The sequence below is a fragment of the Ursus americanus genome, chromosome 35, assembly GCF_024610735.1.
Source record: "Ursus americanus isolate L20-20 chromosome 35, mUrsAme1.1.p, whole genome shotgun sequence".
Classification (NCBI taxonomy): domain Eukaryota; kingdom Metazoa; phylum Chordata; class Mammalia; order Carnivora; family Ursidae; genus Ursus; species Ursus americanus.
The window spans coordinates 23488990-23513225 of NC_142161.1; the positions used below are offsets into that span (position 1 = coordinate 23488990).

Sequence of the window (24236 nt, forward strand, 5' to 3'; positions counted from 1 at the left end):
TATCTTCTCCCATTCCGTGGGCTGCCTCTTAGTTTTTTTGACTGTTTCCTTGGCTGTGCAGAAGCTTTTTATCTTGATGAAGTCCCACAAGTTCATTTTATCTTTTGTTTCTCTTGCCTTTGGAGATGTGTCATGAAAAAAGTTGCTTTGGCCGATGTTGTAGAGGTTGCTGCCTATGTTCTCCTCTAGGATTTTGATGGATTCCTGTCTCACATCGAGGTCTTTCATCCATTTGGAGTTTATCTTTGTGTATGGTGTGCGAGAGTGGTCAAGTTTCATTCTTTTGCATGTAGCTGTCCAATTTTCCCAGCACCATTTATTGAAGAGACTGTCTTTTTTCCACCAGATGTTTTTTCCTGCTTTATCAAAGATTAGTTGCCCAAAGAGCCGAGGGTCCATTTCTGGATTCTCTATTCTGTTCCATTGGTCTATGTGTCTGTTTTTGTGCCAGTACCATGCTGTCTTTGTGATCACAGCTTTGTAGTACAGCTCGAAATCTGGCATTGTCATGCCCCCAGCTTTGTTTTTCCTTTTCAACAGTTCCTTGGCGATTTGGGGACTTTTCTGTTTCCATACAAATTTAAGGACTATTTGTTCCAGTTCTTTGAAAAATGTCATCGGTATTTTAATCGGGATAGTATTGAAAGTGTAGATTGCTCTGTGTAGCATGGACATTTTAACTATGTTAATTCTTCCAATTCATTAGCATGGAATATTTTTCCATCTTTTTGTGTCTTCCTCAATGTCTTTCAAGAGTGATTTATAGTTTCTAGAATATAGGTCCTTTACGTCTCTGGTTAAGTTAATTCCAAGGTAATGTATGGTTTTTGGTGCTATTGTAAATGGGATGGATTCCCTAATTTCTCTTCTTCAGTCTCATTCGTGTATAGAAATGCAACTGATATCTCAGCATTGATTTTGTATCCCGCCACATTACTGAATTGCTCTATAACTTCTAATAGTTTGGGAGTGGATTCTTTTGGGTTTTCCATATAGAGTATCATGTCAGCTGCGAAGAGAGACAGTTTGACTTCTTCTTTGCTGATTTGGATACCTTTTATCCCTTTTTGTTGTCTGATTGCTGTTGCAAGGACTTCTAGTACTATCTTGAATAATAGGGGTGAGAGTGGGCATCCTTGTCGTGTTCCTGATCTTAAGGGAAAGGCTTCCAGATTTTCCCCATTGAGAATGATATTTGCTGTAGGCTTTTCATAGATGGTTTTTATGAGATTGAGGAATGTACCCTCTATCCCTACACTCTGAAGGGTTTTAATCAGGAAGCAATGCTGTATTCTGTCAAATGCTTTTTCTGCATCTGTTGAGAGAATCATTATGATTTTTGGCTTTTTCCTTCTGGATAAAATCTATGACACTGATTGATTTGCAAATGTTGAACCACCCTTGCATCCCAGGGATGAATCCCACTTGGTCATGATGGATAATCTTTTTAATGTGCTGTTGGATTCTATTAGCCAGGATCTTGTTGAGAATTTTGGCATCCATATTCAATAGGGAAATCAGTGTGTAATTCTCCTTTTTGAGGGGGTCTTTGCCTGGTTTGGGGATCAAGGTAATATTGGCCTCATAGAATGAGTTTGGTAGCTTTCCTTCTGTTTCTATTTTTTGAAGTAGCTTTAGGAGAATAGGTATTATTTCTTCTTTGAATGTTTGGTAGAATTCCCCAGGAAAACCGTCCGGTCCTAGTTTTATTTTTTGGAAGGTTTTTTGTCACTGTTTCAATCTCTTCATAATTGGCCTGTTTAAAAAATCAATTTCTTCCTGTTTCAGTCTTAGTAGATTGTAGATTTCCAGGAAGTCCTCCATCTCTCCCAGGTTGCTTAATTTATTGGCATAAAGCTGTTGATAAAAGTTTCTAATAATCCTCCCAATTTCATTGGTGTTGGTTGTGACCTCTCCCTTTTCATTCATAATTTTATTAATTTGGGTCCTTTCTCTATTCTTTTGGATAAGTCTTGCCAGTGGTTTATCTATTTTATTTATTCTTTCAAAGAACCAGTTTCTAGTTCTGTTGATGTGCTCTACTGTGCTCCTGGTTTCTAATTCATTGATTTCTGCTCTAATCTTGCTCAACTGCTTTCTCGTGCGTGCATTAGGCCTGTCACTCTGTTGCTGTTCCAGCTTCTTGAGGTGAGAATATAAAAACTGCATTTTAGATTTTTCCATTCTTTTGAGTGAGGCTTGGATGGCTATGTATTTTCCCCTTAGGACTGCCTTTGCAGTGTCCCATAGGTTTTGGACCATTGTCTTTTCATTCTCATTGGTCTCCATAAATTGTTTAAATTGATTTTTGATTTCTTGGTTTATCGAATCATTCTTGAGCAGGATAGTTCTTAGTCTCCAAGTGTTTGAGTTTCTTCCGAATTGTTCCTTGTGATTGAGTTCCAATTTCAAAGCATTGTGGTCTGAGAATATGCAAGGAACAATTTCAGTCTTTTGGTATCGGTTGAGACCTGTTTTGTGACCCAGAACATGGTCTATTCTTGAGAATGTTCCATGGGCATTAGAATAGAATGAGTATTCTTTTGGCCTGGGGTGTAGTGTTCTATATATATCTATGAGGTCCAGCTCATAGAGTATGGCATTCAAAGCTCATGTTTGTTTGTCGATTTTCTGCTTAGGTGCTCTGTCTATTTCTGATAGTGGAGTGTTGAGGTCCCCTACTATTAATGTATTTTTATCTATATGTCTCTTTATTCTGGTTAAGAGTTGGCTTGTGTATCTTGTTGCTCCCCTGCAGGGGGCATAGATATTTATAATTGTCATATCCACTTGTTGGATGCATCCATTAAGCATAATATAGTGCCCTTCTGGATCTCTAACTATAGTCTTTAGTTTCAAATCCAATCTGTCTGATATGAGAATTGCTACCCCAGCTTTCTTTTGAGGTCCATTGGCATGAAAGATGGTATTCCATCCCTTTACTTTCAGTCTATATGTATCTTTAGGTTCAAAGTGAGTCTCTTGTAGACAGCAAATGGATGGGTCATATCTTTTTATCCAGTCTGCAACCCTGTGGCGTTATGGGCGCATTTAGGCCATTTACATTGAGAGTGATTATTGAGAGATATGATTTTAATGATGCCATGTTGCCAGTAAAGTCTTTGTTTCTATAGATTGTGACTTTCTTCTGTATCACTCTTGGGACCTTTTTACTTTTATAGAACCCCCCTTAATATCGCCTGTAGGGCTGGATTCGTGGTTACGAAATTGTCAGTGACTGGCAATTCTGGAAGGTCTTTATTTCTCCATCAATTCTGAATGACAGCCTTGCTGGATAAAGGATCCTTGGCTGCATGTTTTTCTCTGAAAGAGCTTTAAAAATGCCCCCCCCCCAACCCTTTCTCTCATTCCAGGTCTGTGTAGATAGGTCTGACGTGATTCTGATACCTTTGCCTTGGTACGTGAGCAATTTCTTTGCCCTGGCCGCTTTCAATACTGTATCCTTGGGTCTAATATTTGCGAATTGCACTATGATGTGACGTGGTGTAGGTTTGTCGTGGTTTAGCTTGGGAGGGGTCCTCTCTGCCTCTTGGACACGAATACTTGTTTCCTTTGCTAGATTAGTGAAGTTTTCAGCTACAATTTGTTCAAATATCTCTTCTAGTCCTCTGTTTTTCTCCACCCCGTCGGGGATGCCGATGATTCTGACATAGGAATGTTTCATTGAGTCAGTAATCTCCCGTAATCTACATTCTTGAGATTGGATTTTTTTGAGCCCAGATTCTATTTTAGCTTTCTCTTCTTCTAACCCATCCTCCAATTCGCTGATTTCTTCTTCTGCCTCATTCACCCTGGCTGTGAGAGCCTCTAGTTTTGACTGCATTTGGCTCATAGAATTTCTAATTTCTGCAAGATTCTTTCTCATTTCCACCCTTAGAGATTCTGTATTCTCATTAACATTTCATTAATACTTTTTTCAAGTCTGGACATCATCCTGACCATTGTTACTCTGAATTCCATCTGAGAATTTGGTTATATCCATATCCATCAGTTCTGTGGCAGAGGCCACAGACTCATTGCCTTTTCTTTGCTGGGGGGGGATTTCTCCTTCTCGTCATTCTGATGAGGAGAGGTTGCGGGGTTTCCCATAGCCCAAATTATTGACCGGGACCCAGGCAGTGCACCCTTGTTTTATAGGGACCTTAGGGATGTGGGCTTCTTGATTTTTCAGCCTGCCTTCTGGGGGAGGAGCCTGCCGCACCGATACTCAGGCAACTCTCTTTGGGTAGAGTCTCCGTGTCCCCTCTGAGGGGGGATGGGGATGGGTACACTGTGAGCCGGTATTTCCAGGCTTTTGTTCTCTGGCGGCTTTCCCTGGCAGTTTGCTGTGCCTCTTCTGAGAGTCAGAGCAGCAGTGGCCAAATCTCAGCCTCTGTTTCAGAACAGAGGGATCGCAGACCATTCTCCACTGATGTTCTGGCCACTTTAACTCTGTTTCTGTTGGTGCTGCTCAACCCTGCAGAGTCCCGGGATGTGAGCCCCACACCCGGTGTCCCAGCCCTCACTTCCAGGGCCGGCGTGTCTCTGTCCTTTGTGTTTCTAACACCGCCAGCCGCCAGCCACCTGCCAACAGCCGCCCCCGCGCCCCCCCGGAGTTCCCAGTCTCAGTCTGGTTCCAGTGAACGCACCGGAGCTCCAGTTTTCAGTCTGGTTGTGCGCGTTCCCTGGCTCACAGTCTCAGTCTGTTCTCTCGTGGGTGCCAGTCCGCGAGTCCGCCCGCTCCTCCATGCAGGTGGCTACCACTTCCCAGCGCCCAAACATGGCGAGTCCCTCCCCCTTCCGTTTATCTTCCAATATCTGTGCGTGGTTTCACGGCTCCCCACTTCGTACCTCAATACTCAGCACTGGAGATGTTCATTTGTAGAGATCCAGATGTATCTTCCTGCGTTTCAGGCTGGTTCCGTGGATGTTCAGGAAGGTCTAGTACCTATCCAGCTCGACTCGGGACTGGCTGAAAAAGGGGTCCCTTACTCCTCCTCCATCTTCAAACTTCTTCAAATCCAGTCAGTCTTTGGATGATGTCAGATCATTAACACATGAACTACAACCTAACAAAAATAAATATTATCTATAAGGAAGATAAAGACAGTAGCTAGGCGAGGTTAAAAAAGAAGCACCAGATTAAAAGTCATGTGTACACCTCAAGCCTAATGTACAGGATTCCAGAAAGTATGAGGATGGGAGATTTTAGGGCAGATTAATGTGACAAAAAGGATTCTTTGTTGAAATGAGAGTCAAAGTAGTCACCAATAATCAAATGTTGCCAGAATTTCTGGACTCATGCAGTGATTTAACTTGTGTGATGATATGTGAGAAGTATTGCCCTTAATAATGAACTGCCTGCTTTACCTTTTTAAAGAATCTAAACCTTGGAAGAGATCTTATTCTCATTTAGTTATATCTACCTCTTAGGGATATTTTGAAGATTAGTGCTTACTTTGCAATTTAGTGTTTCATTAAGCCTCTTGGAATAATGTGTAATTCTATTGATAATATAATAAATAGGTAAAGCATTATAGGAAAATTTCTGAAACCTTAATTCTAAAAGTAAAGCTAAATTAACTCGCCTTTTGAGAAGTGAACTAAAATGAGAGAGTATCCAGGACTTAATAAGATCTAAGTCTATTTTTTATTTTAGAAGTGATAATATTTTATACAGGCATGCCTCATATACTTACAAAAAAAGTATATGCCTTAATTAAAAAAACACTTTATTACTAAAAAAAGGCTAACCATCATCTGAGGTTTCAGAGAGTTGTAATCTTTTTGTTGGTGGAAGGTATTGCCTTGATGTTTATGGCTGCTGACTGATTAGGGTGGTGGTTACTGAAGATTGGGGTGGCTGTGGCATTTTCTTAAAATAAGACAATAAAGTTTGCTCCATCGATTGACTCTTCCTTTCCTGAATGACTTCTCTGTAACATACAATACTGTTTGATGGGTGTTTTACCCAGTAGAATTTCTTTTAAAATTAGGGTACATCCTCTTAAACCCTGTTGCTGCTTTATCAACTAAATTTATGTTGTAATGTAAATCCTTTGTTGTCATTTCAACAGTCTTAACAGCGTATTCACCAGGGGTAGATTCCATCTCAAGAAACCACCTTGTTTGCTCCTCTGTGAGAAGCAACTCCTCATCTGTTCCACTTTTATCCTGAGATTGCAGCAATTCAGTCCCAGCTTCAGTCTCCATTTCTAACTCTAGTTCTTTTGCTGTTTTGAACCCCTCAAAGTCATCCATGAGGGATGGAATCAATTTCTTCCAAGCTCCTGTGCATGTTGATATATTGAACTCTTCCCATTACTCATGAATGTTCTTAATGGTATCTAGAAAGGTGAATCCTTTCTAGAAGATTTTCAATTTACTTTGCCTAGACCCATCAGAGGAATGATTCTCTGTGGCAGCTATAGCTTTATAATATGTATTTCTTAAATAATAAAGGTTGGAAGTTTAAATGATCCATGGGCTGAAGAATGAATGTTGTATTAGTAGGCATGAAAGCAACATTACTCTTGTACATCTCCATCAGAGCTCTTAGGTAACCAAGTGCATAGTCAATTAGCAGTCATTTTTTGGAAAGTATTTTTTCTCATCAGTTGATCACAACAGTGGGCTTAAAATATTCACTAAACAATGCTATAAACAGATGTGCTGTCATTTAGGCATTTTTGTCCCATTTATAGAGTATAGGGAGAGTAGTTAATTCTTGAAACGGTAATAATTAGTTAATGTTTGGAATGGTAAATGAGCATTGGCTTCAATTTAAAGTCATCATTAGCATTAGCCCTTAACAAGAGAGTCAGCCTGTCCTTTGAAGCTTTGAAGCCAGGAAATGACTTCTCCTCTCTACCTATGAAAGTCCTAGGTGGCATCTTCTTCCAATATAAAACTGTTTGATCTATGCTGAAAATCTGTTGTTGGATGTAGCTACCTTCATTAATTATCTTAGCTAGATCTTGTGGATAATTTATTGCAGCTTCTGTATCAGCATTTGCCCCTTCACTTTGCACTTTGATGTTATGGATATGGCTTCTTTCCTTAAACCTCATGAACCAACTACTGTTAGCTTCAGATTTTTCTTCTGAAGCTTCTTCACCTCTCTCAACCTTCATAGAATTGAAAAGAGATAGGGTCTCACTCTGGCCTAAGGGCTGGTTTGATCTTCTATCAAGACCACTAATACTTTCTCCATATTAGCAATAAGGCTGTTTCACTTTCTTATTATTCATGTGCACTGGAGTAGCACCTAATTTCAAGAACTTTTCCTTTGCATTCACAACTTGGCAAACTTTTGGCTCGAGAGGCCTAACTTTTAGCTTATCTCAGTTTTTAACATGTCTTCCTCACTAAGCTTAATCATTTCTAGCTTTGATTTAAAGTGAAAGATGTGCAACTCTTCCTTTTCCTTGAACACTTAGAGGCCATTGTAAAGTTTTTAATTAGCCTAATTTTAATGTTGTTGTGTTTCAGGGAATATGGAGTCCCATGAGAGGGAAGGAGATGGGGAAATGGCTGGTTGGTAGAGTAATCAGAACACACGCATTTATTAAGTTCACCATCTTATATGAGCATAGTTGATGGCACCCTGAAACAATTACAATAGCAACATTAAAGATCACTGATCACAGTATCATAATAAAAATGTTTGAAATATCATGATAATTGCCAAAATGTGACACAGAGACATGAAATGAGCAAATGCTGTTGGGAAAAAAATATTGTCAATAGACTTGAGACAGTGTTGCCAAAACCAATTTATTAAAAAAGAAAAATATCTACCAAGCACAATAAAGTGAAGCAAAATAGAACTAGGTATGCATATATTGACCTTGAAAGTTCACAAATAGTAGAGGTGAACTATTTATAGTAATAAAGGCTAGGTGATAAGCAGCTGAAGTGAGAAGTTAGAATACCTGGAAAATAATATGGACAAAAAGGGCACATAAGCCAGGGAAGTTGGGTATTTCAAGAGGGAGTCAAATGTCAAATACTGTGAAAGGAGTGAAAACTGTGAAAAGACTTATAGATCTGGCCATTAGAAAGTATGTGATAAACCTCCAATTCTTTTTTTCTGGTTTTACATTAGCAACATGTGAGGAACTATGCTGCAATGCCAGCTTACAACCTAAATCTAAATTTGGATATTTCTCAAATTAAAGGATAGCACAAACGATAATATGTGTGGACTTTTTGACTTGTCACTGGAAATATATAACAGTTCAGAGAGTCTTATTATGGTACCATCATACCATGTGATTTTTTGGGTCTAAATGATTATGTATCTTTTTTATCTCATAGTGATTGGGTGCCTGGAAGAATATGGTTTGTGATATCTATTTTTCATTTTTGTCCTACCATTGTATTAATTACCTACTGCTCTATAACAAACCACCGCAAACTTAGTGACCCAAATAACACACATTAACTTCCTGTTTAGCTCCAAAAGGTTAAAATCTTGGAAACTGTCACTCTTATCCTTACAGCAAAATAAAACTGGACAGACTAAAAATCAACAGTTTTTTTGGACCTGTCAGAGAACCAAATTTGTACGGTAACTGACAATCAGAAATTTGGAGTGACACGTGACCCTAGAGAGTCATAGCAAAGATTTACTTACCTGGAACAGAAGACGCTATAGATAAAAACTGTTAAAAATACTTAGTGGAGATTTGATGAATTGGTGGAGGTTGAGTGTGAACCAGCATGAAAGTGAAAAACTCCTAATTTGGGGTGCCTGGGTGGCTCAGTTGTTTGAGCATCTGCCTTCGGCTCAGGTCATGACCCCAGGGCCCCAGAAACACAGGCCAATGAAAAGACTGAGATTTGAATGGAAAATTATAGAATGTCCCTTTCCCCATAACCACACCAAGAGGGCTCCAATATAATAACATTATATCTGAAAGAGCTGAGAAACCCAGACTTTTTCTTAGGAGGAATACGTAGGGAATCCCAAAGACATGAGACAAAACCAAAAATACTAGAGAACTTGAAACTTCTGGCTCCTACAGCTACATCAAAAATTAACCAAAGTCCAGTTATTAACCAGATTAACATAAATCCTCACCTTATGGGTCTATTTCCTCAATTTCTGTTGCCCAATATAATATGTCTGGCTTTCAGCAAAAAGATACCCTGAAAGACAAGAAAAAACAGAGACAAACAAGCATAAATCAGGCTCAGATATGACACAAATGTTAGAATTAACAGAAAAATTTAAAAACCATGATTACATTAAGGGATTTCATGGAAAAGATAAAATGCAAGAACAGATCATGTAATCAGAGATTGAAATTCTCAGAAAGGATTGGAAGGAAAACATAAAAGTAAAAATATGTGTAATGGAAGTGAAAATGCCTTTGATGAGCTCATTAGAATATTTGATACAACTGAGGGGGAAAAAATCAGTGAGGTTAATGATGGGTCTAAGGAAGTTTCCTAAACTGAAATGCAAAGAGAAAGAATAATTAAAAAAGGAAATAGAGCACAAATGAAGGAACAGTGGGGAAATTTCAAAAGCATAACATATGTGTATGAACAATAAAGAAAAGAGCAGAAGAAATAGTTGAAGTAATACTGTCTGAGAACTTTCCAAAATCAATGACAGACATTAAAATCACGATCTAAGAAATTCAGAGAACAGCAAGAAGAATGTATACCAAGAACACAAAACAAAATTACATCTGGGCCTATCTTATTATAACTATAGAAAACCAAAGATAAAGAGAAGATCTTGGAACAGTCAGAGGAACATAGCACCTTATCTGTAGAGGACCAAGAAATTATATTAGACTGCTTTTCAGAAACCATGCAAACAAAAGGCTAGTGGAGTGAATTATTTAAAGCAATGAAACAAAAATATTGCCTACCTCAAAGTCTATAGCCACTGAAATTATACTTCAGAACTGAAGGAAGATTAAGACTTTCTCAGACAAGTGAAAACTGAGGGACTTCATCTCTAGCAGACTTGCCCCTGCAAGAGATGTTAACACAAGTTCTTGAGGGAGAAGGAAAATGCTGACATCAGAAACTTAGATCTCAAAACAAGCCTCAAAGAAGAAATGAATGAAGATAAAATAAAATCTTTTGGTTTTTTTTATTCTGAATTGATTTAAAATATAACTATTTAAAGTAATAATAGTAACATTGTATTGGGTGATTAGTGCATACAAAAAAGTGAAATGAGTGACAACAGTGTCACAGGGGATGAGAGGGAGGAATTGGAACACTCTGTATTAGGTACTTGCATTTCACATGGGGAAGAATAGCATTCTTTGAAAGTAGACTTCATTAATTAAAAATTTATATTGCAAACTCTAGGATAACCACTAAAACAATTTTTGAAGAAATATAATTGATAATCTGAGAGGCCATTCTCAGTTCCTTAACAAGTGAACCTCTCCATTGGGCAGCTCATCACATTGCAGCCTTGCTTCATTAATGCCAGCAAGGGAGAGGGATGGCTACAATGATGGATTATATTCATTAGAATCAAGTCATAGGTCCCACCCACTCTCAAAGGGAAGGGATTACACAATGCTATGAATACCAGGACGTGAGGATCATTGAGGAATATCTTGAAATCTCTCTGCCATAGACATTGTTTTTTATATTTGAGGAGTTTTCTCCACACAAAAAGTTACTGAGTATGGTGTGACATACCACATCAAGTTGAGAAGGAAGTGCCCAATATGTATCAATATTTTAAACTGTTTTTATTCTCTTTAATTCTACTTTCCTACCTTTATCTTTCTTGACTTTATAGATTCTGTACCTTGCTTTCTCAGAGCAAATAGAAATCACCAGCCTTGAACCCTTAAAGCTGAGTTTCTCTCTATGCTGGATGCACTAAACTCTATCTTTCATTTCTCTGGCTTAGATGGAAAGGAATATCTTTTTTCTTTCCAGATGACATGTACTATCATCTACCCACTTTTCTTTGTATTGTCAAGCTCTCTCTCTACTTGCCTGCCGACATGATCATATTTCCATACACAAAAACTTCTCTACCTTCCAGCTATTTTCCTATTTATCACTTTAATTTTTAGAAAGTTTTGAGCAGTATTCTATGGTCACTGATTTCATTTTTTCACTTCCCATCCACTCCCCAACATAGTACCACACCATTTCTGCTCCTAATACTCTGAGGAATCCTTTCTTTGGAACATTTCTTATGTGCCTGATTGAGTAACTTTATCAGTTCCTAAACTAATTCACTATAATTTTTCCTTAATTATCTTTTTTTCTAGATTATTATATCTTCCCAATTGGTTTCTCATTTCCCATCTGTTCTCATTCCAATGTAGCCTATACACTGAATATCAATAAATCATATACAGTTCTAATCATGTTGCATGACACCCCCAAATATTTTAAGTTCAGTGTTAGAAATCTTGTATCTCAGGTTTTAATACTGTCACACAATTGTTAAATGTAATTATTTAAAAAATGATAATAAAAAATACTCCATAAGTGTAGGTATGGCATTGTTTGTCCTTTGGTACACTTTGGCCATTTTGGACGCTCCAAATTTCTTTCTTCCGAATTGGCTTTATATATATATATATATATATATGTGATAGTATATATATATGTAATAGTATATATATATAGTCCAACTTTTTATTCCTTTAACTCTGAAATTAACTAGCTATATGACTTCAGATAAGTCTCTTTACTTCTCTGTTTCTCATCTAGTTTCTTACATGTAAAATGAAGAAATTCCTGTATTTGATCTTAAAGGGACTGTACTACTTCTTAAAAATACGTTTTTATGACTGAGACTACGTTTTTATGACTGGAATTGCTATTTTATTGCATCTGGTCCAAATCAGTTATGAGTCTATAAGGTAAAAACTCAACTGCGTAAGTATATAAACTATAACCTGGTTTTGTCAGCTAGCCCTAGTATTATATGTCACTAAGCTATACCTATTTTCAAATTCTCTCCCAAATCAGAGGTAATGTTTTCCTAAATAAATACATTTGAAATTCCAAAAATTCCCTCAGTTTTAAATACAGGACATTCTCCCATTCTTTAGACTAATGTTGAGAGTTTAAAGTAGCTGTACAGACATGATCTTCTGTCAGTTTGAACAGAATCTGACTAATCCACCTGACATTAATTCATTTAAGTCCTTTTCTTATGAGCGGTAGAGAAGAAAGCTGTCAGAAAGTTCCTATCGTAGCTGAAATGCAGCTGCCAAGGTTATTTTTCATATTGTCAGATGTAAAGAGAGGCTTATTCTTAGTGTGCCAAATATACTTTCATTATTCTTGTCTTTACAAGCATAGACTGGCGTTTGCTTTAATGAAAGTCGAGTAGATTCTTGTGGCCTACAGAAGTGTCAGTGTGTAGTAGTCTCAGAATTGGGAGCATTTGCAACTTCAGTATTAGCCAGTTTCTGACATTTTTCTTTGTAGATAATAAAATTGAATTTTTAGATAATCAGAATGAAAATACCCCCAGAAAAGTACAGTATAATAGTAGCCTTATGAGAGCAAGACAGAATTCTTTTTATTTAATTCACTTATTTATATAAGGCAGAGAGAGAGAGAGAACAAGTAGGGGGGAGGGGAGTAGGGAGAAGCAGATTCCCCTCTGAGTGGGAAGCCCTCCACAGGGCTTGATACCAGGACGCTGAGATCATGACCTGAGCTGAAGGCCGTCGCTTAACTGACTGAGCCACCTCACAAGACAGAATTCTTAAGCCCACTTTATAACATGTTGATGACCTACCTACTTACGTTCTTTTTACTGAATTAAATGTGGTACTTTAGGCCTCATATTTTTAAGTATCAAAAATAATGTGTTCCATCCAATATTTTTTTATGTTCAGTTACTGACCTTGAGCCAAGTACCACAAAGATTCTATGATTGTGCTTCCTGCACTCATCTTATGTGGTTAACATCAGGGCAACAGTAAGTTCTGGGAAACTATAGAGAGAAAGAAGACATGAAAAACATTGGTGTTGGGACAACCAGTAAGTTATGAGTTCATTCATTCATTCCATAGCTATTTATTGAGCCTCTCAAAGTTAATATTTAGTGAGATTTAAAAAAGGGACCTCTTCCTCAAGATACTTTAGACCGTCTGCTGTAATTAATATACAAATCTATGATAACTATAGTATGAATGTTCCTCCAACATTTCTGCAGTGCATAACCTGTCCAGTGCTGAAAGTGATCAAGAACAGTCATGTCCTTACCCTCATGGAGAGAGACACAAAAATAAAGATATATAAATAAATAGTTATGTCGTCTGATAAATATTATTTGGGGGAAGAAAAGAGTACCTGAGAAAGAATAATAATTTAGAAAGAGCTATTAGAGAATGTCTCTTTTGCCGGGAGTTATTGATATTGAGATCTCAAAGATGAGAAGAAACTGGCAATGTGAAAAGTGTGAGAAAGAACATGGTGAACTGTATGTACACAGGCCATGATGCATGAAAGAAGCAGTTGTATGTGAGGAAATGAAAGAAAGCTAGTTGGCTAGAGTACAGAAAACTGGAACGAGAACAGAATAATTGGAAACAACTACATGTCTTACACTGAGAAATGGTTTTATAAGTTATGGTCCATCTGTACAAAAGAACACCATGTAGACATTGGTCAACATGTTTCTGAAGGCTATTTTATGGTATGTGAAATTATTCATCATAAGTTAAAAGCAGGATATAAAACCACCATGTATGTATATGTATTATATAATTTCCCGATTTCGTTGTGTCTGAAAACATTTGGTTATATAAAGATATTTAAAGCAGTTATCTCTAGTGGTGAGATTATGAGTGGTTTAAATTTTAGTGTCTGTATATTTTTCTAATTTTTGAAATACTCTTAAGGTGTGCAAGAGACACATGCATAAAATTTGATGCCGCATTTGTTGTCACAGCAAACAAGTAGAGTAAAACTGATGTCCCTCAATAAGGGAATGGGTGAACAAATTGTGTTCTATTGGTACGACAGAATACTCTGCAACAGTTAAAATGTAAAAAAGAAAATAGGACATTCATCAACATGTGTGAATATCAAGCATAATTTTGAAGCAAATAAGTTAGTTGCAAAAATGTAGCTGTGATGTGATGCAGTTTATATAAATTTTCAAACCAGTTTTCTATATTATTTGTAGTTACAACTATATATATAAATTATGTATATATGAATTTTTAAAAATAAAGTTGATGATACCCCCAATATTAGAAAAATTAAAAAAAAATGATTATCTCAGGGAAACAGAAGTGGGTGAGTAATAGCTTTAGCTATGTTTATAATTTTTATTTTTTAAAAAATAGATCAATCTGAAACAAGTATGACAAAAATCAACTCTATTTAATCTTCTCTTTAAACTATCCTTTATGTTAAAACTTTAAGAAAAAAGGTAATTTAAAAATCCTTATATTTCAAATGTTAAGACTCATAAATACTTATCACTTAAGGAATAACAAGGGAAGACCTATATTAGAGCATCTGAAGTCAACTTAAAAGTGTAACTGTGAAATAAAATATGCAAATTGAAGAGAGCATAAAACACAAATACACAGTTTAACAAGTAGTTTATTAAGTAAATGTCCACATAATCATCACTCAGGTCAAGAAATACAGCATAGCAGCTAAACTAAAATGGGCTCCTACTTTTGAACTTTTTATTAATGAAATTATACTGTATTCTTTTGTTTGTTGCTAAGTTAGCTCAACTCTGTGTTTGTAAGATTATCCATGATGTTGTATTTAGGTGTCATTATCTCATATATTGCCATATGGCATTTATCCATTCACCTGTTAATGAACATTTGGGTTGCTTCCATTTTTGTCTATATAGGGAATGCTGGTCACAATATTTACACAGTGTACATTCATACATATGGATATGTGTGTCCTAGTGCATACTTATACAAGTTTCTCTAAGGCAGATGCTTAGGAGTGAAATTGAAGAGTCATAGAGAATGCTTATCTTTAACTCTACTACTATACAAAGTCTTCCAAGCTGATGGTACCAGTTTGCAGCCTACCAGCAGGTTTTCAAAGGCTCAGTTGCTCTACATCTTTACCAACATTTGTTATTATATTTTAAATTTTTCACCAATTGAATGAGCATCTACTAGTGTCTCTTTGCAAACAAAATTGTTGTTTCCCTGATTATTAATGAGATGGAACCCAATTTCAAGTGTTTATAGGTCACTTGGATTTCAACTTTTTAAATATTTCTGTTCATGTCTTCTCATTTTTCTTTTGGGGTGTTTTGGATTTTTTTGGCTGATGAAGTATTTTTATATTTTCTGAATACTAGGGTATTTATTAGATATATGCCTTGCAACATTCTTTTCCAACTATGGTGCTTGCTTTTAACATTTCTTTAAAGTGTCTTTTAATGAGAAGAGGTTCTTAACTTTTATTTGGCCAAATGTATTAATATTTTTGTTTATAACTTTTGTGTCTTACCTAGAAATCCGTCCCTACACTGATGTTATGAAGATACTCTCCTATTATCTTTTAAATACTTTGTAGTTTTGACCTACTCCTTTGGTTCTATGCTTTAACCCTCTGGATTTGATCTATTTCAGATTTAATTTCTCCTTTTCCTGTTCCTTATTTACCTAAGAATTTGATTGAAAAAAACCTAGCATTTCTGAGAAATGATCTTTGAGGAAATGCTGAATATAGTTTTCTTAGGAATGGGGATTTAATATGGGTGTACCAGAATGCTAGATTTACAATGAAGTATAAATTCAAGTTCATTTCATTTTGGCATTGTGCTGATCTGCATAGTTCAGAGAAAATAGGTGAGTACATCAAAGACAATTTAGAAATCAATAAGAAAAGGATGTCTGATTGAGTTTATTGGGGTTTAGGCATGTTTTAATGGTTAACTAATATTTAACCACGATTTGGGGCTACAAATAAAAGCATTCCAAGAAAGAATAGATAGATAAGCATGTGGAAAAGCTGGGAAAGGAAAATGTGTACACACAGAGAGTTTAGTTAATTTTTGTACTTTCCTTGATGATAAATTGGAACAACAGAAATATGGCTATTTATATAAGATGGATAAACTTTAAATATTTATATTTAGCTTTGTAAGTGTGTGTATGCTTTAAGTTGCATGTGGATATTAATTTTATATCATTGTGCTTAGTGTCTAGAATTTAAATCAAGGAAACATGTAAATGTTATAAAAATCTGATTCAGGAATTTATTCTATTTTCCTCTCTTGAATCTTTATCAATCTCTCCATTAGCTTATACTGTAACTGAATTGTCTGTCAGTAGAACTAATGCTGAACATTCTTACTCCTTTTCTATCCCTCTGAAAGAACAAATGCTGTGTAAAAGTTTAGATTTTCAAGGATTTTTTTTTTAAATTAGAATTCTGACTATATTCAAAATAAGCTGAAAATAATAGGTAAACTGCCAGTAATCAGATTGGGGCAGAACATTCCAGTTTCTATAGTAAACTGGAAAGTAGAATTTATCATCAATGTGGTTTATTTTAACTTATTTATGAGTGAAATGGTATATCTGAAATTTGTTTTGTTTTAGTATAAAAATGGTGATGATAGATAAAATAGAGACTGATAGCAAGTTAATGCTTTCGAGTTGGGTGATGGGTATATGGACATTTATTGTACCTTATCATTTTTATTCTGTTTTTGAAAATTTCTGATAAAAAAAGTTCAAAACAAAAGATGTACATAAGGAAATCATGCATTAGGGATAAAAAGTAAAGGCTAAGTTAATATGCATGGGTGAGAAAACTGCTTTGTAAATAAATATATGTATTCATCTCTGTTCATCTGTTTTTACATCCAAACATTTATTTATCCAACAATTCAATATGTACTGAGTGCTCACAACTCTAGGAGTGTACAGATTACTAGAGAATATGTATGTAAGGCAAGGTCACAAAAACACGATGTGGAACTTGAAGAAACCTGAAGCTCATTTACTCTAACCTGCTGTTTATAAATGATTACCCTGAATCTCAAGAGATTAGGCAATTTATCTGAGACTATACAAAGTTCTTTGTGACAGAGAGACCTATCCAATATTGTGGAGTTTTCTTATGTTATAGGTGATGAGTCAGACAGAATTGATAAAACAAAAATATTTGTTGGGCTCTATCTACTGTGATTGGGAAGGCTGCCATGTGAATGATAAAAGAATTGTGTTTTCCTATATTCTCTTATAAAAACTCATTTTCTAGCCACAGTGGACTAAATCCATTGAGGTTCTCAGTAACATCCAATTCTGCTACATTCAGGTCCATCCTCTAGTGCTGTGAGAAAAGGTTTCACAGATGTGGGAGTCGTAAGAAAGCATGCATTACCAACCTAAGTAACTTTGACAGATTCACCTTGGGGATTTTGCTAGAAAAGGCAGTTTCTGTGGGATAAAAAGGATTTCGACATGGAAATATCTTAATAACTCTGTAAGGTTGTCAGTTTTTCTTTGGGGAATTTTCTCTATCAAGATAAATTACAATTTTGCCTTTTTGAGGTTTCAGAATGAACATTTTAAGGCAGCAAATAGCTGGTGACTAAGGCAATAAACTTGCTCTGCCTTAGTTGTAAGTGTATGAAGAATACTCAGAATTTCTGCAGTGTGTGTTGTAAGAAAAATGTGTCTAATTTGAAAATAAGGGAAGCTGTGTAGTTTGATTGCTATCTGAGGCCCTGACCTTTAAGAATTACTGTATATGTGATCTGGGGCAAGTTACTAAATCTCTCTGCCTCTTTCCTCATCAGGTAAATGAGGCTAATAATACAACCTATTTCATAGGGTTTGGGTGAAGATTAACTGACATGTCGTGTAAAGTTCTTAGACCAATATCTGACAAACTGGGTTTAATACTAATTAGTATTGTTTGATTCCACTATATAACAATTGATAGTAGAAAGTCTATAGACTTTCTAGAACACTAATTTTTTCCATGTTATTGAGATATAATTGATAATTACAATTGTAAGATAGTGTATATTGTGATGATTTTATGTGTATACACTGAGAAAGGATTCCTCCTATCTAATTAATTAATACATCTATCATCTCACATATTAATCTTTTTTCCTGAGAATATTCAAGTTTTATCAGCAAATTTCAATTATACAATATAGTATTATCGACTATAGTCAGATTAGATCCTCAGACCTTATTCATCTTATAGCTGAAAGTTTGTACTCTTTTACCAACTTTCCTATGATCCGCCTCAACCCTCTACCCCTGGTAATTACCAGTTTCTTTTATTATGAGTTTGACTTTTCCCCCTGATTCTACATATAAGTGATACCATGTACTATTTTTCTTTCTTTGTCTTACTTCTCTTTGCATGGTGTCCTCAAGTTCTATGTATGTTTTCACAAATGGCACAATTTTTTTTCTTTCTTGTGGCTGAATAATATTTCATTGTATGTAAATACCTATTCTTAATCCATTCATTTATTGATGGACACTTAGGTTGTTTCTGTATCTGGGATATTGTGAATAATGTTGCAACATAGAAGTGCATATATCTCTTTGATACCCTATTTTCATTTCCTTTGAATATATACCCAGCAGTGGGATTGCTGAATCATATGCTAGTTCTATTTAAAATTTGGTAGTTCTATTTAAAAATTTCTAAGAAACCACCATACTGTTTTCCATAGTGGCTGCACCAACTTACATTCCCACCAAGAGGGCACAAGTGTTCTCTTTTCTGCACATCCTCACCTCACCTCAACTCACACTTGTTGGTTCATGTCTTAGATGATAGCCATTCTAACATGTATGAGGCGATACCTCTTTGTGGTTTGGTTTGGATTTTCCTGATGATTAGTGATGCTGAGCTTCTTTTCATGTATCTATTTTTATGTCTTCTTTGGAAAAATATCTATTTAGTCCCTCTGCCCACTTTTAATTGGATTATGTTTTTGGTATTGAGTTGTGTGAATTTCAATTTTGTACGTTAATCCCTTGTCAGATATGATTTGCAAATATTTTCTCTTATTCTGTAGATTGCCCTTTCATTTTGCTGATGATTTTGTTGGCTGTGCAGACCATTTTGTGGCTATAGTCCCACTTACTTATTTTTGCTTTTATTGCCTTTGCTTTTGGTATCAAATCCAAAAGCTCATCACCAACACCAATTTCAAGGAGCTTCCTGCCTATCTTTTCTCCTAGGAGTTTTATGGTTTCAGATTTTACAAGTTTTTAATTCATTTTTTGAAAGATTTTTGTGTATTATGTGAGGTAGACGTCCAGATTCATTCCTTTGCGTGTGGCTATCCAGTTTTATTAACACAATTCATGAGGAGACTGTCTACTCCCTGTTGAATATTCTTGGCTCCTTAGTCATAAATTGACAATGTATGGTCTTATTTCTGGGCTATTTTGTTTTATTCTTTTGCCTTTTTTTTTTTTATGCCAATGCCATGCTATGTCGATTACTATAGCTTTGTATTATTGTTTGAAATCAGGAAAGGTGATGCCTCCAGCCTTCTTCTTTCTTCTCAAAAGATTGTGATTCTATATGAATTTTAGGATTATTTCTTCTATGAAAAATGCCATTGGAATTTTGATAGGGATTATATTGAATCATAGATTGCTTTGGGTAGTATGGATATTTTAATAATATTAATTCTTCCAATCCATAAGCATGGAATATCCTTTCATTTATTTGTGTTTTCTTCAATTTCTTTCATCAATGTCTTACAGTTTTTCAGTGCACAGATTTTTCAATTCCTTGGTTAAATTTATTTTTAGGTATTTTATTCTTTTTGATGTACTCATAAGTGGAATTGTGTTTTTAATTTTTCTGATATTTTGTTATTAGTGAACAGAAATGCATTGATTTTTGTATATTGATTTTGTATTCTGCAACTTCACTGGATTTGTTTATTAGTTCTAACAGCTTTTTATGACACTCTTAAAGGTTTTCTATAATAATATTTCATCTTCAAATAGAGAAAAATTTACTATTTTTCTGATTTAGATGTCTTTTATTTCTTTTTCTTGCCTAATTATTCTAGTTAGGACTTCCAATACTCTGTTGAATAAAAGCGATAAGAGGGGGCATCTTTTTCTTGTTCCTGACTTAAAGGAAAGGTTTTCAGCATTTCACCATTGAGTGTATGTTAGCTGTGGGGTTGTCGTATATAGCCTTTATTATGTTGAGGTGCATTCTTTCTATACTTTTTATATGTTGAGAGTGTTTAATCATAAAAGGATGTTGAATTTTGTCAAATACTTTTCCTGCATCTATTAAGCTTATCAAATGATTTTTATCTTTCATTTCAGTAGTGTGGTATATATCACACTGATTTGTGGATATTGAACCATCCTTTCATCCCTGGAAAAAAAATCCCATTTGATCACGGCTTATGATCCTTAAATGTACTGTTAAATTTGGTTTGCTAATATTTTGTTGAGGATTTTTGCATCTATATTTATCAGGGATGTTGGCCTATAGTTTTCTTGTGGAGTCCTTGTTTGGTTTTGCCATTGCGGTATTGGCCTGGTAAAGTGAGTTAGGAAGTATTCTTTTTCCTTCTATTTTTTTAGAAGGGTTTGAGAAGGAATTAATTCTTCTTTAAACTTTTGTAGAATTCTCCAGAGAAGCATCTGTCTGGTCCTAGACTTTTGTTGGAAGCTCTTTAATTGCTGATTCAATCTTTTTACTATTAATTAGTCTGTTAAGATTTTCTATTTCTTCCTGATTCAGTCTTGGAAGATTATATGTTTCTAGAAATTAATCTATTTGTTCTAGGTTGTCCTTCTTATTGGCATATAATTAATAGTAGTCACTTGTGATCCTTTGTCTTTCTGTAGTGTCAGTTGTAATGTCTCCTTTTAAATTTGTAGTTCTGTTTATTTGAATTCTTTCTTTTCCAGTAAATTTATATGAAAGCTTATCTATTTCGTTTATCTTTTTAAAAAAATTGGCTCTCATAGTTTCTTAGTCTTTTCTATTATCTTTTTAGTCTCCATTTATTTTTTGCTATGATTATTTCCTTCCTTCTGCCAACTTTGTGATTAGTTCTTCTTTTCTAGTTCCTTGAGATATAAAGTTAGGATGTTTGTTTGTTTGGGATTTCTTGTTTCTTCATGTAGTTGCTTATCACTATAAAGTTCCCTCTTAGAACTGCTTTTTTTGCATTCTGATGTTTTCATATGTTATATTTCTGTTTTTACTTGTCTCAAGATATTTTTTAATTTGACCCATTGGTTGTTCAGTATTATGTTCTTTAATCTTCACATATTTTTGAATTTTTCAGCATTTTTTGGTAATAGCTTTCTAGTTTCTTTGTGATCAGAAAAGATGCTTATTATGATTTTATTCTTTTCAAATTTATTAAGACTTGTTTTATGGGGGCACCTGGGTGGCTCAGTTGGTAGAGTGTCTGCCTTCAGCTCAGGTCATGATCTTAGGGTCCTGGGATTGAGCCCTGCATCAGGCTCCCTGCGTGGCGGGGAGTCTGCTTCTTGCTCTCCCTCTGCTTCTCCCCACAGCTCATGCTCTCTCTCTCTCGCACTCTTTCTCTCTATAATAAATAAATAAATTAAATAGTCAAAAAAAAAAAAAAAAGACTTGTTTTAGGGCCTAATATGTGATCTATCCTGGAAAAGAAGACTATGTATTCTGCTGCTGATGGATGGAATAATCTGTAAATGTTAATTTCATCTGATTTAATGTGTCATTTAAGGCCAATATTTCCTTACTGATTTTCTATCTGGATGATCTATCCATTGTTGAAAGTGCAGTATTGACGTCCCCTGCTATTTTTATATTAATGTCTATTTCTTCTTTCAGGTCTGTTAATATTTGTCTTTTGTTTGTTTGTTTGTTTGTTTGTTTGTTTGTTTTAAAGATTTTATTTGACAGAGAGAGCACAAACAGGGGGAGCTGTAAGTGGAAGGAGAAGCAGGCTCCCTGCAGAGCAGGGAGCTGGTTGCAGGGCTCGATCCCAGGACCCCGGATCATAACCTGACCTGAAAGCAGACGCTCAACTGACTGAGCCACTCAGGCACCCCCAGGTCTGTTAATATTTGATTTATGTATTTAAGTGCTTCCATTGCATGCATATGTATTTATAAATGTTATGTTCTCTGTTGGATTGACCCCTTTATCATTATGTAATGATCTTCTTTTTCTCTTATTACCATCTTTGGCTTAAAGTCTTTTTTTTTTTTCTGACATAAGTATAGTTAGCCTGTTTTTTTTGTTGTTTTTTTTTTTTGTTTTTGGCTTCTGTTTATATGGATATGTTTTTCCATCCCTTCGTTTTCAGTCTCTGTGTGTTCTCGATTGGAGAATTTAATCCATTTACATTTAAAGTAATCATTGATAGGTAAGTTGTTATTATTTTCTGGCTATTTTGTAGTTCTCTTGTTCCTTTCTTGCTTTCTTGCCTTTCTCCTTTGTGAATCAATGATTTTCTGTAATGGTATGCTTTGATTCCCTCTTTTTATCTTTTGTGTGTTTACTGTAGCTGTTTACTTTGTGGTTACCATGAGGCTTACATAAAACATAGATATAACAGTCTATTTTAAGCTAATAACAACTTCTGCTGAATGCAAAAATTCTACCCTTTCACCATCCCTCAACACATTTTATGTTTTTGATATCACAATTTGTATCTTTTTACCTTGTGTATCCATTAACAGATTATTTTAGTTTTAATTATTTTTCATACTTTTTTCTTTTAACCTTCATACTAGAAATATGACTGATTTACCCACCATATTTTAACATTAGAGTATTCTGAATTTAACTATATATTACTTTTATCAGTGAGTTTTATACTTTGATATGTTTTCCTATTACCAATTAGTGTTCTTTTGTTTCAGCTCTAGAAGTCCCTTTAACATCTTGTAAGGCTGACCTGGTGGTGATTAATTCTTCAACTTTTGCGTGTCTGGAAAACTCCTATTTTCCTTCAATTCTAAGGACAGCTTTGCTGATTAGAGTATTCTTGGTTGGCAATTTTTTTTTTTCCTTTTAGCAGTTTGTGCTACTGTCTTCTGGCCTGCAAAGTTTCTGCTGAAGAAGTCTGCTGATAGTTTTATGGAAGTCCTTTTCTGTTTTTCTCTTGCTGCTGCTTTGAGTCTTGCCTTTAACTTTTGACAATTATAATGTGCCTCAGTATGGGTCTCCTTGGGTTTATCTTATTTGGAACTGTTTGGGATTCCTGGTTCTGGATGTCTATTTCTTTCTGCAGGTTAGGGAAACTAGCAGCCATTATTTTTTGAATAAGCCCTATGCCATTTTCTCTCTTTTCTTTTTGGGACCCCTGCAATGCGAATATTTGTCCACTGGATGTTGTCCTGTAAGTCCTTTAAACTATATTTACTCTTTTCCATTCTTTTTTCTTTTTGCTCCTTTGAGTGAAATAATCCCACTGTCTATTTTTGTGTTTACTGATTCTCTCTTCTGTGTAATATAGACTGTTTTGAACCCCTTTATTAAATTTTTCAGTTTGCTTATCCTGTTCTTCGGCTCTGTGTTTTCGTTTAGTGCTTTCTTATATTTGCTATCTCTGTTGAAATTCTCATTTTGTTCATGCATTGTTCTCTTGACTCTCATGAATATCTTTATGACTATTATTTTGAACTCTAGGCAAGTAATTTTTCTCCATTTTATTAAGGTGTGTTTCTAGGGTTTTATCTTATTCTTTCCCTTGGTATATATGCTTCTATTTCTTCATTTTCCTTGATTCTCTACATTAGTTTCTGTGCATTAGAAAAAACAGCTGCCTCTCTTAGTCTTGATAGAATGGTCTTGTGTAGGAGATGAAGCCTGTCAATTAGCTTGGTCCAAACTCTTGGTTGTTTCTCAAACCTTTGTGATTGTCCAGGCTGCCTTCTTTGTTCTTCATGGCTCCCATTGTTGAGGGTGTGCCAAAACCTGTCAGTGTCCCAAAGGGGAAGATTTCAGTCAGTCCTGAGATGTAGGCTAATTGGAAACCAGACACTCAAGGAAAATATGTATTTAGTGTCCTTCCTGGGAAAAATTGGGAAATGGGCTTTTTTGTCTACTCCCTCTATGCTAGGCCCAAGTATATAGCCACAGAGGGGTATTCCTGTGTTAGTTAATAAGTGCTTCTTTGTTTGTCACACTCCTGTAGGGCTCATGATTATAAGCCCCTTTGGTTGTCAGAGCCAGGTGACCTAGGTGCTATCCCTTGAGTGGCAGCCACAAAATCTTAGGTGCCAGTCTTGTGTACAAGGTCCTTTCAGGGA

General features: G+C 35.5%; 1 long non-coding RNA gene across 1 annotated transcript in view; it reads left to right on the forward strand.

The window, feature by feature from the left end:
• LOC148107131 (uncharacterized) overlaps positions 1 to 22027 on the forward strand; it is a 431471-nt gene extending 409444 nt beyond the window's left edge. The window contains exon 4 of the long non-coding RNA XR_015723037.1: positions 21866 to 22027. This is a non-coding gene — a long non-coding RNA (uncharacterized LOC148107131). The remainder of the gene's footprint in view (positions 1 to 21865) is intronic.
• Positions 22028 to 24236: the final 2209 nt, after the last annotated feature.